Genomic DNA, 15,443 nt, shown 5'->3' with positions numbered 1-15,443 from the left:
TACTTCTGACAGAGAAGTTGTTATCACAATCAAAAAATGTTACCTCTACGAAAAAATTTGGTATCTTTGGTAGAAAATTTGCTAGTTCGAACAGAAAAAGTGTTATCACTGATGAAAAATATTATTTCTAATAGAAATTTGTGTGTGTTCAGTAAAAGTATGTTAGAATTAAGGTAAAATATCATTACTTTGATTAGAAAGTTTGTTAGTGTTAAGCAAAACTTGCTACTTCTGACAGAAAAGATATTATTACAATAAAGGAATGTTACTTCTACGAAGAAATTTCGCATCTTTGACAAACAATTTGCTAGTTTGCACAGAAAAAGTGTTATCATTGACGAAAAATATTATTTCTAAGAGGAATTTGTGTGTGTTCAGTAAAAGTATTAAAGTAAAATATCGTTACTTTGATGAGAATGTTTTTTAGTGTTAAGCAAAACTTGCTACTTCTGACAGAAAAGTTGTTATCACAATTAAAGAATGTTACTTCTATGAAAAAATTTGGTATCTTTGACAGAAAATTTGCTAGTTTGAAGAGAAAGTGTTATTACTGATGAAAAATATTATTTCTAAGAGAAATTTGTGTGTGTGTTCAGTAAAAGTATGTTAGTTTTAAGGTAAAATATCATTACTTTGATGAGAAGGTTTGTTAGTGTTAAGCAAAACTTGCTACTTCTGACCGAAAAGTTGTTATCACAATCAAAAAATGTTACTTCTACCAAAAAATTTGATAACTTTGACAAAAAACTTACTAGTTCGAACAGAAAAAGTGTTATCACTGACGAAAAATATTATTTCTAAGAGAAATTTGTGATTGTTCAGTAAAAGTTTGTTAGTATTATGGTAAAATGTCGTTACTTTGATGAGAATGTTTGTTAGTGTTAAGCAAAACTTGCGACTTCTGACAGAAAAGTTGTTATCACAATCAAAAAATGTTACTTATAAGGAAACATTTGTTATTTTTGATCAAAAATTTGCTAGTTTGAACAGAAAAAGTGTTATTACTGACGTAAAATATTATTTTTAGGAGATATTTGTGTGTATTCAGTAAAAGTATTTTCGTATTAAAATAAAATTTCATTACTGTGATGATAATGTTTGTTAGTGTTAAGCAAAACTTGCTACTTCTGACAGAAAAGTTGTTATCACAATAAAAAATTTTTACTTCTACGAAAAAATTTGGTATCTTTGACAGAAAATTTGCTAGTTCAAACAGAAAAAGTGTTATCACTGATGAAAAATATTATTTCTAAGAAACATTTGTGTGTGTTCAGTAAAAGTATGTTAGTATTAAGGTTAAATATCATTACTTTGATGAGAATGTTTGTTAGTGTTAAGCAAAACTTGCTACTTCTGACAGAAGAGTTGTTATTAAAATAAAAAAATGTTACTTCTAAGAAAAAATTTGGTATCTTCGGTAGAAAACTTGCTAGTTCAAACAGAAAAAGTGTTATCACTGACGAAAAATATTATTTCTAAGGGAAATTTGTGTGTGTTCAGTAAAAGTATGTTAGTATTAAGGTTAAATATCATTACTTTGATGAGAATGTTCGTTAGTGTTAAGCAAAACTTGCTACTTCTGACAGAAAAGTTGTTATCACAATCAAAAAATGTTACTTCTAAGAAAAAATTTGGTATCTTTGGTAGAAAATTTGCTAGTTCGAACAGAAAAGTGTTATCATTGATGAAAAATATTATTTCTAAGAGAAATTTGTTTGTGTTCAGTAAAAGTATGTTAGTATTAAGGTGAAAAAATCATTACTTTGATGAGAAAGTTCTTTAGTGTTAAGCAAAACTTGCTACTTCTGACAGAAAAGTTGTTATCAAAATCAAAAAATGTTACTTCTCCGAAAAAATTTGGTACCTTTGACAGAAAATTTGCTAGTTCGAACAGAAAAAGTGTTATCGCTGACGAAAAATATTATTTCTAAGAGAAATTTGTGTGTGTTCAGTAAAAGTATGTTAGTATTAAGGTAAAAAAATCATTACTTTGATGAGAAGGTTTGTTAGTGTTAAGCAAAACTTGCTACTTCTGACAGAAAAGTTGTTATCACAATAAAAAAATGTTACTTCTACGAAAATTTTTTTTATCTTTGACAGAAAATTTGCTAGTTCGAACAGAAAAAGTGTTATCACTGACGAAAAATATTATTTCTAAGAGGAATTTGTGTGTGTTCAGTAAAGTATGTTAGTATTAAGGTAAAATAACATTACTTTGATGAGAATGTTTGTTAGTGTTAAGCAAAACTTGCTCTTCTGACAGAAAAGTTGTTATCACATAAAAAAATGTTACTTCTACGAAAAAATTTGGTATCTTTTGTTGAAAACTTGCTAGTTCGAACAGAAAAAGTGTTATCAGTGATAAAAAATATTATCTCTAAGAAAATTTTGTGTATGTTCAGTAAACGTATGTTAGTATTAAGGTAAAATATCATTACTTTGATGAGACGGTTTGTTAGTGTTAAACAAAACTTGTTAATTCTGACAGAAAAAGTTGTTATCACAATAAAAGAATATTACGTCTACAAAAAATTTGGTATCTCTAGTAGAAAATTTGCTATTTCAAACAGAAAAAGTGTTATCATTGATGAAAAATATTATTTCTAAGAGAAATTTCTGTGTGTTCAGTAAAAGTATGTTAGTATTAAGGTAAAAAATCATTACTTTGATGAGAATGTTTGTTTGTGTTAAGCAAAACTACAGAAAAGTTGTTATCACAATAAAAAAATGTTACTTCTACGAAAAAATTTGGTATCTTTGACGGAAAAGTTGCTACTTCGAACAGAAGAAGTGTTATCATTGATGAAAAATATTATTTCTAAGATAAATTTGTGTGTGTTCAGTAAAATTATGTTAGTATTAAAGTAAAAAATTATTACTTTGATGAGAATGTTTGTTTGTGTTAAGCAAAACTTGCTACTTCTGAACGAAAAATTGTTATCACAATCAAAAAATGTTGCTTCTACGAAAAAATTTGGTATCTTTGAAGGAAAAGTTGCTACTTCGAAGAGAAAAAGTGTTATCATTGATGAAAAATATTATTTCTAAGAGAACTTTGTGTGTGTTCAGTAAAAGCATGTTAGTATTAAGGTAAAATTACGTTTATTTGATGAGAAGGTTTGTTAGTGTTAAGCAAAACATGCTACTTCTGACAGAAAAGTTGTTATCACAATCAAAAAATGTTACTTCTACGAACAAATTTGGTATCTTTGACAGAAAACTTGCTAGTTCGAACAGAAAAAGTGTTATCATTGATGAAAAATATTATTTCTACGATAAATTTGTGTGTGTTCAGTAAAAGTTTGTTAGTATTATGGTAAAAAATCATTACTTTGATGAGACTGTTTTTTAGTGTTAAGCAAAACTTGTTACTTCTGACAGAAAAGTTTTTATCACAATCAAAAAATGTTACTTCTACGAAAAAATTTGGTATCTTTGGTAGAAAATTTGCTAGTTCGAACAGAAAAAGTGTTATCACTGATGAAAAATATTATTTCTAAGAGAAATTTGTGTGTGTTCAGTAAAAGTATGTTAGTATTAAGGTAAAATATCATTACTTTGATGAGAATGTTTGTTAGTGTTAAGCAAAACTTGCTACTTCTGACCGAAAAGTTGTTATCACAATCAAAAACTGTTACTTCTACGAAAAAATTTGGTATCTTTGACAGAAAATTTGCTAGTTCGATACAGAAAAAGTGTTATCATTGACGAAAAATATTATTTCTAAGAGGAATTTGTGTGTGTTCAGTAAAAGTTTGTTAGTACTAAAGTAAAATATCGTTACTTTGATGAGAATGTTTGTTAGTGTTAAGCAAAACTTAATACTTCTGACAGAAAAGTTGTTATCACAATTAAAGAATGTTACTTCTATGAAAAAATTTGGTATCTTTGACAGAAAATTTGCTAGTTCGAACAGAAAAAGTGTTATCATTGATGAAAAATATTATCTCTACGAAAACTTTGTGTGTGTTCAGTAAAATTATGCTAGTATTAAGGTAAAATGTCGTTACCTTGATGAGACTGTTTAATAGTGTTAAGCAAAACTTGCTAATTCTGATAGAAAAAGTTGTTTTCACAATCAAAAATGTTATTTGTACGAAAAAGTTTGGTAACTTTGACAGAAAACTTGCTAGTTCGAACAGAAAAAGTGTTATGACTGACGAAAAATATTATTTCTAAGAGAAATTTGTGTGTGTTCAGTAAAAGTTTGTTAGTATTATGGTAAACTGTCGTTACTTTGATGAGAATGTTTGTTAGTGTTAAGCAAAACTTGCGACTTCTGACAGAAAAGTTGTTATCACAATAAAAAAATGTTACTTCTACGAAAAAATTTGGTATCTTTGACAGAAAAATTGCTAGTTCGAACAGAAAAGTGTTATCACTAATGAAAAATATTATTTCTAAGAGTACTTTGTGTGTGTTCAGTAAAAGTATCTTAGTATTAAGGTAAAATATCGTTACTTTGATGAGAATGTTTGTTAGTGTTAAGCAAAACTTGTTACTTCTGACAGAAAAGTTGTTATCACAATCAAAAAATGTTACTTCTAGGAAAAAATTTGGTATCTTTGACAGAAAATTTGCTAGTTCGAACAGAAAAAATGTCATCATTGATGAAAAATATTATTTCTAAGAGAAATTTGTGTGTGTTCAGTAAAAGTATGTTAGTATTAAGGTAAAATATCATTACTTTGATGAGAATGTTTGTTAGTGTTAAGCAAAACTTGCTACTTCTGACAGAAAAGTTGTTATCACAATCAAAAAATGTTACTTTTAAGAAAAAATTTGGTATCTTTGGTAGAAAACTTGCTATTTCGAACATAAAAAGTGTTATCACTGACGAAAAATATTATTTCTAAGAGGAATTTGTGTGTGTTCAGTAAAAGTTTGTTAGTATTAAAGTAAAATATAGTTACTTTGATGAGAAGGTTTGCTAGTGTTAAGCAAAACTTGCTACTTCTGACAGAAAAGTTGTTATCACAATCAAAAAATGTTACTTCTACGAAAAAATTTGGTATCTTTGAAAGAAAACTTGCTAGTTCGAACAGAAAAAGTGTTATCACTGATGAAAAATATTATTTCTAAGAGAACTTTGTGTGTGTTCAGTAAAAGTATGTTAGTTTTAAGGTAAAATTTCGTTACTTTGATGAGAATGTTTGTTAGTGTTAAGCAAAACTTGCTACTTCTGACGGAAAAGTTGTTATCACAATAAAAAAATGTTATTTCTAGGAACAAATTTGTTATCCTTGACAAAAAATCTGTTATTTTAAAACAAAAAAGTGTTATCACTGACGAAAAATATGATTTCTAATCGACATTTGGGTGTGTTCAGTAAACATCTAATTAAAAAGCCTTTTGATAGTATCGTTTGGGGATTGAATATTCAAAAACCCATAAATTAAATTTGTGTGTGAAAAGGGTGAGCACTTGAAGTTGTAAAATTTGCTTAGGAGGGACATTACGTAAAGAACTTGTTCTGAAATAATATAAAAAAAAGCCTTTTATAAAGTTGTGTGTGAAAAGTATAGATACTTCAACATGTAAAATTGCTTTAGGAATGATATTATGAAAAGAACTTGTTCTGAAATATCTTTTGAAGAGTATTGCTTGGTGTAGAGGTATCCAAAAAGTCGTAAAGTAAAGTTGTGGGTGAAAAGGATGGGTAATTCAACTTGTAAAATGGGCTTAGGAATGACATTAAGAAAATAACTCGTTCTGAAATGCCTTTGAAAAGTATTGCTTGGTGCTGGAGCATTCAAAAAGCTGTAAACTAAAGTTGTGGGTGAAAAATGATGGGTACTTCAACTTGTAAAAATGGGTTTAGGATGGACATTAAGAAAAGAAGTTGTTCTGCCTTTTGAAAAGTATTGCTTGGTGTTGGGCATTCAAAAAGCTGTAAAGTAAAGTTGTGGGTGAAAAGGATGGATGCTTCAAGTTGGAAAATGGGTTTAGGAAGGACATAAAGAAAAGAAATTGCTCTGAAATGCCTTTTGAAAATTATTTCTTGGTGTTGAGGTATCCAAAAAGCTGTAAAGTAAAGTTGTGGGTGAAAAGGATGGGTACTTCAAGTTGGAAAATGGGTTTAGAAGTCACATAAAGAAAGGAAATTGCTCTGAAATGTCTTTTGAAAGGTATTTCTTAGTGTTGTGGTATCCAAAAAGCTGTAAAGTAAAGTTGTGGGTGAAAAGGATGGGTACTTCAAGTTGGAAAATGGGTTTAGAAGGGACATTAAGAAAGGAACTTGCTCTGAAATGTCTTTTGAAAGGTATTTCTTGGTGTTGTGGTATCCAAAAAGCTGTAAGGTAAAGTTGTGGGCGAAAAGGATGGCTACTTCAAGTTGGAAAATGGTTTTAGAAGGGACATTAAGAAAGGAACTTGTTCTGAAATGTCTTTTGAAGAGTATTTCTTGGTGTTGAGGTATCCAAAAAGTCGTAAAGTAAAGTTGTGGGTGAAAAGGATGGGATACTTTAACTTGTAAAATGGGTTTAGGAAGAAAATTACGTAAAGAACTTGTTCTGAAAAGATATAATAAAGCCTTTTGAAAAGTATTGCTTGATGTTGGGGAATTCGAAAAGCCTTATAGTAAAGTTGTGGGGGAAAAGATGAGTACTTCAACTTGTAAAATTGGTTTAGGAAGGACATTAAGAAAAAAACTTGTTCTGAAAAAATATAATAAAGCCTTTTGAAATTTGGGGACCCATCTGTGTCTCAAATGCACAAAAAGTATTAACAAAATGGGGATGGGGCTCTTTGGGGACCCGGGAGGATCTTTGGGCGTCCGGGGAACCTTTGGGGGCCGGGTGGTCCTTTGGGGTGCCGGGGGGCCCTTTGGAGGCCGGGTGGTCCTTTGGGGCGCCGGGGGGCCCTTTTGGGGCCCGGGGGATCCTTTGGGAGGCCGGGGGAACCTTTGGAGGCTGGGGGCTTCCTTCGGGTTTGGGGTAGGGGACCTCACGACACGCTTCAAATGGAACTTGTGTATTATAACGACCACACTCAAAACCTCTTCTAAAACATCTTCTAAAATCATCTTTTAAAATGTCTCCAACTGTTTCGCCAAAATAATTCCCTAAAATGTCTAAAACGGTTTCATTCAAACAACCCCTAAACGTAATTTCAGTGCGTTACTTTTGTTTTTGGCATCCCTGCGCTGTCATATTTCAAATTACTTTGAAACCTATTTCCCGCGTTAATCTCTTCATCTCTAGGATCAAAAAATTCGCCGGAGTTTCTTGGAGAATTGTTTCCAGGGTGGAGTTTATTAATATCTTTGGAGTTCGACCAGTATAATTGTTTCCGTGGCGAAGTTTTTTAATGTCTGACAGATGATGTCATGGTTGATTGATTTGTCAAGAAAGAGGAATTAATTTGTTGTTTCTAAGGGGAATTATTGATTCACGAGAGGGGAACATGTGATCCTGTTTCCTATTCCTGGATCTTAACATTCGCCCCGAGCGTGCACTTGACCAAAACAACAACAACAAATTTATCAACCTTGAAAATACATCAAAGTGAGAAAATTCCTGTTTTTTCATTCTGACTGACAAAAACCATAAAACAGACATAAATTGATGATGACATCCATGAAAAACATCAAATAATTTGACCAACAGTAGTAAGTACATATTGAATTTTCGTACTGCCCTAGCAATTTCTATGTTATTTGCGTACTGCCATAGCCATTTTTAGTGATTGCGTAATATGCCTTACCACGGGCATGCATCTATACATCCGACGAGTGATTGCGTAATATGACTTACCAGGGTCAGTCACCTATGGATTCTGCGAGTGATTGCGTAATATGACTTACCAGGGTCAGTCACCTATTACTACGAACGGTACATGCCTTACCAGACGGGTTTCTAAGGTAACACCCATTTTTTTGGGGTCAATTGCACAAGGAGACAGGTTTCTGGTGGGTAAAGAATTTCAGAGTTGATAAAGTGAAATTATGTCACTATTCTAGTTTTTTCTAAACCGGTATTTCCTATAACTTAATAAAGGGTTAAGGTGATTAGCGATTACGAGCGAGGATAGTACGAATTGCTTGTGAAAAACCCGGATGAATTAGTTGAAAATAATGTTTTAAGAAGAAATGTCTGAAAAGTAACGATAGAATGACATTGTGACTTGACCTCGCTTTAGCTCTCCGATGTGGTCTGTATGATTCACAAGTAATGTTTGAAAAGTATTGTCAACTTAAAAAGAAATGGCTAAAAAGGATTTTGAGGGGGTTGAGTTGAAGGAAGGGTTAAGTTGCACGAGGGTTCAGTTACAGTGGAGACAGTTACCGGTGGGTGTACTTAAAGTGGGTTGAGTTGCACGATTGTTCAGTTAAAGGTGGTATAGTTACACGGGGGTTTAGTTAAATTGGCTAGAGTTGCACGAGGGTTCAGTAGCACGAGGGTTCAGTAGCATGGGGATTCAGTTGTACACGGTTTCGGTTATACAGGGGTTCAGTTACATGGAGGGTTCAGTTGCACGAGGGGGAATTTGCGAATTGGAGAAGATGGGATGATAGTGTACTGTATAATACACAAGTGATGTTTTGGAGAGTATTGTCAATTTAAAATAGTTTAGAAATAAAAAAAAAATTAACAAGAAATGGCTGAAAAGTGTTTTGAGGGAGATGGGATTGCATGGAGGGTTGAGTTGCACGAGGGTTCAGTTAAAGGGGGTACAGTTACACGGGGGCTTAGTTAAATTGGGTTGATTTGCACGAGGGTTCAGTAGCATGAGAGTTCAGTAGCCCGGGGGTTTACGACTAGAAATGCTTCAGGAGAAATAGACTATTGCTTCTTTCTGAACTAATCAATATTCCTTGACAATTTTTTTTTTTATTTCTACTGTATTGCTATTATTCAAAACATTGCATTGTCTATGCCACATCAAACTAGCGAATAATTATCTTGGCTTTTTAGATGTTCAATTTTTTTTAGTGTAATTAATAACATAAAAAAAATGATGAAATTTAGATTTGGCTAAGCTCTATTTTGACTACTTTATATGAAGTGAGGGGGGTGGGGGCTAGTATTCAGTTAAAATGAAGCTAGGAAGGGGGAAATTAAGTTTTAAGGGAGGTGTAAAAATGCTACTTATTTAATACCCCGGTAAACATTTGACTTGAAATCCTTCAGGAGAAATAGACTACTGCTTCTTTCTGAACTGTCTGGGGAGTGGGTGGGGGCAAGTATTTAGTGAAAATAATGCTAAAAAGGGGGAAATTAAGTTTTGAGGGGGTGTAAAAATGGTACTTATTTAATATCCCGGTAAACATACGACTAGAAATGCTTGAGGAGAAATAGACTATTGCTTCGTTCTGAACTAATCGCAATTCCTTGACAAATATTGTTTTATTTTTACTTTATTGCTATTAGTCTTCACGATTACATGAATATACAGTGTATTTTCACGACTACAAGCCTGAGGCATGAATATACAGTCTGGTTTGACGATTACATTGCAAAAAGCGAGCAATCCTTTTATATTATATACCTATAGAGTGAACAAACACGTTTTGAGAGTATAATTGAGATTATATGACGCAGCCAGATGGATTTTGAAGCACTTTCATCATAACATGTTTTTTTTTGTTTTTTTTTGGCAATTGACATTTTTTTCTGATAACAAGTACCATTCATTGGGATCTTAGCTCTATGTTGGCTCGTTTTATATACTTCAGCTTGTCTATTCATTTGTGTTACATAAAAATCTTGAATCTGGAAAATGAAAAAATAAGTATTTAAACAAAATGTACGATGCTGCTAATTAAAGACTAGTAGGCTACACTCAGAATTGTTTGATTGACATATGCTGTTAAATCACTTTACGTAAAAAGCTAACTATATTTGCAAAAAGGGATAAGGGATTCGTGAATTGGACTGGACGAACGATCTTATTTGAATAATAGTAAAAAAACAGAGCTAGCTTAGGTTTGAGTTGCACGGGGGATGACTTGCATGAGGGTTCAGTTAAAGAGGGCTCAATTGCACAAGGGTTCAGATGCATGGGGGTTCAGTTGCTTGGGGTTCTGTTACACGGGGATTCAGTTACAATGGAACCAACACAAAAACAATGGGGCACACACTAAAACCCAATAAGGCCTGTGGCATATGAGAAATCTTAAAATACCTGATAAAATGAACAATCCCTATTTTGACATTTGTTTTTTAATTTAATGCTTGTAATAGAAATTAAGTGTTGAGGGGGGGGGTGTAAAAATGGTACTTATTTAATACCCCCGGTAAACATACGACTAGAAATGCTTCAGGAGAAATAGACTATTGCTTGTTTCTGAACTAATCAATATTCCTTGACAAATATTTTTTTATTTTTCCTGTATTGCTATTATTCAAAACATTGCATTGTCTATGCCACATCAAACTAGCGAATAATTATCGTGGGTTTTTAGGTGTTAAATTTTTTTTTTCAGTGTAATTAATAACATAAAAAATGATGAAATTTAGATTTGGCTAAGCTCTATTTTGACTACTTTATAGGAAGTGAGAGGGTTGAGGGCAAGTATTCAGTTAAAATAAGGCTAGGAAGGGGGAAATTAAGTTTTGAGGGAGGTGTAAAAATGCTACTTATTTAATACCCCGGTAAACATTTGACTTGAAATGCTTCAGGAGAAATAGACTATTGCTTCTTTCTGCACTGTCTGGGGCGGGGGGGGGGGCAAGTATTTAGTGAAAATAATGCTAAAAAGGGGGAAAATAGAAGCTGTTTCCAAAAGATTTAGGATTCATTAACATTTTTCAACTTTATTTATTTTCTTCTTTTTGTACATATCTTAAAATGTCAAAATATGCTTATGGTTCTAACAATTGTGCTCTATGATTGGTCAGAGACACGATGTGGCTTTCCCACTGGAGGTTTAAGTAAGTAACAATGGCTTTCTTGAATTCGCTTCCTGGACACAATACAGATATTTAATTCAAGAAATCATAATAAAATCGCAAGTAAGTAATAAAGTCTTTATTGTTTTCACCTATTGCATACACAATACTGAAATTTCATTCAAGAAATTATGAAGGAATTGTAAATAGGTAACACACTCATTCTTGAAGTCATCTCTTGTATGCACAATGCAGAAATTTCATTTAAGAAATTATCAAAAATTGTAAGTAAGTAGCAAATTCTTTCTTGAATTCGCCTCCTGGATAAATAAAAAGGACATTTCATTCAAGAAATTATGACAAAATTCTAAGTAAGTAACAAACTCTTTCTTGAAGTTACCTCATGGATACACAATGCAGAAATTTCATTTAAGAAATTATCAAAAATTATAAGTAAGTAGCAAATTCTTTCTTGAATTCGCCTCCTGGATCAATAAAAAAGACATTTCGTTCAAGAAATTATGACAAAATTCTAAGTAAGTAACAAACTCTTTCTTGAAGTTACCTCATGAATACATAATGCAGAAATTTCATTTAAGAAATTATGAAAAAATTGTAAGCAAGTAACAAACTCTTTCCTGAAGTCACCTCGTGGATATGGGGTCAATTGCACAAGGAGACAGGTTTCTGGTGGGTATAGAATTTGAGAGTTGATAAAGTGAAATTATGTCACTATTCTAGTTTTTTCTAAACCGGTATTTCCTATAACTTAATAAAGCGTTAAGGTGATTAGCGATTACGAGCGAGGATAGTACGAATTGCTTGTGAAAAACCCGGATGAATTAGTTGAAAATAAAGTTTTAAGAAGAAATGTCTGAAAAGTAACGATAGAATGACATTGTGACTTGACCTCGCTTTACCTCTCCAATGTGGTCTGTATAATACACAAGTAACGTTTGAAAAGTATTGTCAATTTAAAAAGAAATGGCTGAAAAGTGTTTTGAGGGGGATGGGTTGCATGGAGGGTTGAGTTGCACGAGGGTTCAGTTAAAGGGGGTACATGTTACACGGGGGTTTAGTTAAACTGGGTAGAGTTGAACGAGGGTTCAGTTAAAGGGGGTATAGTTACACAGGGGTTTAGTTAAATTGGGTCGAGTTGCACGAGGGTTCAGTAGCAAGAGGTTTCAGTAACATGGGGATTCCGTTGTACAGGGTTTCGGTTATACAGGGGTTCAGTTACATGGAGGGTTCAGTTGCACGAGGGGTGATTTGCGAATTGGAGGAGATGGGATGATAGTGTACTGTATAATACACAAGTTATGTTTTGGAGAGTATTGTCAATTTAAAATAGTTTAGAAATAAAAAAATTTAACAAGAAATGGCTGAAAAGTGTTTGGAGGGAGATGGGATTGCATGGAGGGTTGAGTTGCACGAGGGTTCAGTACATGCACAATACAGAAATTTCATTCTATGGGACCTCTACAAGTGATTAAACACGTTTTGAAACTACATGCTATTTGCTTGCCTTTCCTTGGCACCTTTCCAAACGAGCGGGGCTTCCCCATTGGTTCCTACACATTGCAAAAAAGTGAGCAGCACGAAAACTCCACGTTTTCAACCCGACTGGTTTTTTAGACAACACCCATTGTCAGGTTGGCCGAGTGGTTAAGGCGCTAGACTTAGGATCTGGTCCCCATATGGGGTCGTGGGTTCGAGTCCCACACCTGACAATTTCCTCCAAAAGTCGACAGGAATGCCCCCCTCCAGCGCTTTCTCGGATATGTTGAATAAAATATGCAAAGTCGACATAGCTTTATTCCATTTTTTAAGGTTAATTTAGACGAGGTTACGTGCGCGCACGAAGAACGTAAAAACATAAGCGGCATTAGATCTATTCACGGGTAGACAAGTCAGATTTCTCTTGAACGTGAAACTTGGCTTCAACGTTGGAACACTAATTTTGAAGAAACTAATTTTAAATTAATTTATTCCAATACATACATGAAAATCAGTAATTAGTAGTGCAATGTTATTATTAGATGTTTCTAGGAATTGAAAATAGGTTTCGAATTCTCAAGTTGGTTTCAAAGGCATTTTAAGAAAGTTTCTGCCAAAATACGTGTTCCAAGGTAATTGGACCGCTGATGGCAGATCAACTGAGAGGAGCTGTTTGTACGTGCCAATATATATATATATATATATATATATATATATATATATATATATATATATATATATATATATATATATATATATATATATATATATATATATATATATATATATATATATATATATAAACTGTATATATACAAACTTTGTATATATACAAACTGGAAGAATATTCTATAATAGGAGCTTTTCTAGCGTAAAGCCCCGTAAAATTTTGGATCTGCCACTAAAATGTGTGATGTCCTTCAATTTTCTGAAAATTCCCTAAGAATTTTACGAAAAACACTTCTTTACAGACGTTTGGTATTTTCTTGGATAGGGTATTGTGGCAACTTTTACCACAGCAACCAATAATTAGAACCCAAGTCTTAAAATTGGTCTCAATCAGGAACCCTTATCGTTATCTAAATTCACAAAGTGCAAAGATTTTCAAACAGAGGTGTTTATTGTTTAAAGTTCAGGAAAGGTCTGCCCATTTCATACGAAAACATTGATCGAAAACGAAAGTAGTCTTATCTAGAAAATAAATATCGTAGAAAATAAACATCATAACGTGAAAAAAAAAATGATAAACCAACCCGTGGTTGATCACCAGGGGGGGGGGGCGAGGGGTGCCCCCATATAGTAGTCTAAAGTAGCGGAATTTAACAAAATAACGCAACTGTGCATTAATTAAACTTGCTCCTGATGTAAGTTTATTGGATCAACTTATTTTAGGCCCCCCCCCCCTAAGAAAATCCTGGATCCGCCCCTGAAAACATCACACCTATTCCACCAGTTATTAGCAGAAACAAATTCCTTATTTTCACAAATTTCATCAACCTCCCTCCCCCGTTTTTATAAAATCCTAAAGACGCCAATAAGTTCAGTCCACTGTTTGTAAATAATAGATTAAGTCATAATTTGTATATAAATTAAGTCATACCTGTGTGATGGGACTCTTGCAAACCACTTGGCTGGCTCACCAAGTTTTTTTCTGCATTCACAATTATGAATGATACAATTTCGAACCATTTCTCATTGATTGACGCATACAGACTAACCCGCTAATCCATGAATAAGTGGGAGGAGCTTTTTGTTCGCACCGAGAATGAAGACCAGAAATGATCTGCGATAAACTTACTGGATAATTCTATAAACTGTGCCCTTTCCCTACCCACGCCCTTTATTCCCGTTGTAAGTTATACCCTGAGGACAAGTATGGTTCTTATAGAAGGGATGCTCGTATAAACTTCAAAAAGGGCTCATTTGATTGGAAATTAAAAGTGTTAGTTCACCTATTCAGAGTCAAACGAGATCGATGGGCAACTACCCCCCCCCCTCCTCTCCGAGGCCCTTTTCCCCAAATGAATCAGATGATAATTTTGACATAGACATTTTGTTAAAATTAGTTCAAAGGTCAGATAACAAAACTCGGATGTCGACATATCTACCCAGGGCCCGGGGGCATGCTTTGTAAGTTATGCCCTGGGGCATATAAGGTTCGTATGGAAGGGATGCTCGTACAAACTTCAGAAAGGGATCATTTGATTTGAAATTAAAAGTTGTAGTTCAATGTTTAAGGGTCAAAAGTGATTTAAGGGCAGCTAGCCCCTCCCACGCCCTTTTTCCCCAAATACATTCAATGAAAATTTTGAGGTAGCCATTTTCTTAAAAAGAGTTCAAATATCTTATTACAAAATTTCCGGGGTTGACACAGCCTCCCAGAGCCAAGTGGCAGAAGTTGCAAGTTATGCCCTGGGGGCTAAAATGGTTCTTATAGAAGGGATGCTCATATAAACTTCAGAAAGGGTTCATTTGATTGGAAATTAAAATTTCTAGTTCACTTTTTCAGAGTCAAAAGAGATTGGAGAGGAGCTAGCCCCCCCCCCCCACGCCCTTGTTTCCCCGAATATATTCGATAAAAGTTTTGAGGTACCCGTTTTGTTAAAAATAGCTCAAAGATCATATAAAACTAAACCCCCTATCAAACCCTCATTCACCCATCAGATACAAAATTTTGAAATAGACCTTTTATTAAAATTACTTTAAGGCTTAAATTACAAAACTCCGATGTCGGCACAACCACCAAAGGCCCGAAGGCAGGCGTTTTAAGTTATGCCCTTGGGGCATATAATGTTCTTATTGAAGGGATGCTCGTATAAACATCAGAGAGGGCTTATTTGATTGAAATTTCTAGGTCACTTTTTAATAGTCAAAAGTGATTGGAGAGGAGCTAGCCCCCCTCCCACGCCCTTCTTTCCCCAAATATATTCGATAAAAATTTGTAGGTACCCGTTTTGTTAAAATTAAATCACAGATCATATAACAAAAACTCCAGGGTCGACACATCCCCCAAAGGCACGGGGCAGGCGTTGTAAGATATGCCCTGGGGTACAAATATGGTTCTTATAGATGGGATTCTCGTATAAACTTCAGAGGGGGCTTATTTTGTTGGAA

At 33.6% G+C, this 15,443-nt stretch overlaps 1 protein-coding gene and 1 non-coding gene across 2 annotated transcripts in view; one reads left to right on the top strand and one right to left on the bottom strand.

Annotated features, from left to right (window-relative positions):
* LOC148939419 (uncharacterized) overlaps positions 1-15,443 on the bottom strand; it is a 353,303-nt gene that overhangs the window by 271,663 nt on the left and 66,197 nt on the right. The gene's annotated exons all lie outside the window — the stretch shown is intronic.
* Positions 12,480-12,562, top strand: TRNAL-UAG (transfer RNA leucine (anticodon UAG)). Its single transcript has one exon. It is a non-coding gene; the product is annotated as a tRNA-Leu (tRNA).

This window comes from Artemia sp. Qi Xiang Cuo, chromosome 21, assembly GCF_049724085.1.
Source record: "Artemia sp. Qi Xiang Cuo chromosome 21, ASM4972408v1, whole genome shotgun sequence".
Classification (NCBI taxonomy): Eukaryota; Metazoa; Arthropoda; class Branchiopoda; order Anostraca; family Artemiidae; genus Artemia; species Artemia sp. Qi Xiang Cuo.
Note: the sequence above shows the minus strand (reverse complement) of the source record. Positions and strands in the feature narration are given on the sequence as shown.